Raw genomic sequence first — 633 nt, 5'->3', positions numbered from 1 at the left:
TTATAAAGAAAATTTCTACAAATATTGATGTGAAAATTTTTGTCTGGATATTTCATTCACATTGATATTCTAACATCTCAGCATAGGGGGCTCTAGGGTGTAAACCCACTTTTGCACTGCAGATTAACTGTGGCCAAAAGAAGCAATTCTATGAGTGCACAAACTTTCAGAAGTTGGTTCAGCATGGAGTAACATTTAAATCTATCTTTCAAAACTGAAACTCTGTTGTTCACAATAACTTTGGTATCTTGTGTGTGTGTGTTTTCTGATTTCATGTGATATTTGAACTTCATTCAATTTCTGTGCAAAATTCTATTTGAACTTTAAGGTAGATTGCATTGAAACTGTAGATTGCCTTTGGAAGGACATTTTTACATTACTGATGTTATCAATCCATGAACACTGGAATGCTTACATTTTCTGACATATTCTTCAGTTTATTCTTTTAATGGTGGAAGCATTACCATCCTTGTTTTAAAAAAAGTGACAGATCTACAATTACAAAAAAGCACACTACTGATATAAAAACAGGCACATTGGTCACTGAATAGAAATAAGGGCTCCGATTTAGATCCATGAACTTATGGCCAACTGCTCTTTTATGAAGGGGACAAAAATACACAGTAATGTAAA

The sequence above is a fragment of the Nannospalax galili genome, unplaced genomic scaffold (genome assembly GCF_000622305.1).
Source record: "Nannospalax galili isolate Female #2095 unplaced genomic scaffold, S.galili_v1.0 scaffold621, whole genome shotgun sequence".
Taxonomy (NCBI): Eukaryota; Metazoa; Chordata; class Mammalia; order Rodentia; family Spalacidae; genus Nannospalax; species Nannospalax galili.
This window is presented reverse-complemented; position numbering follows the sequence as displayed.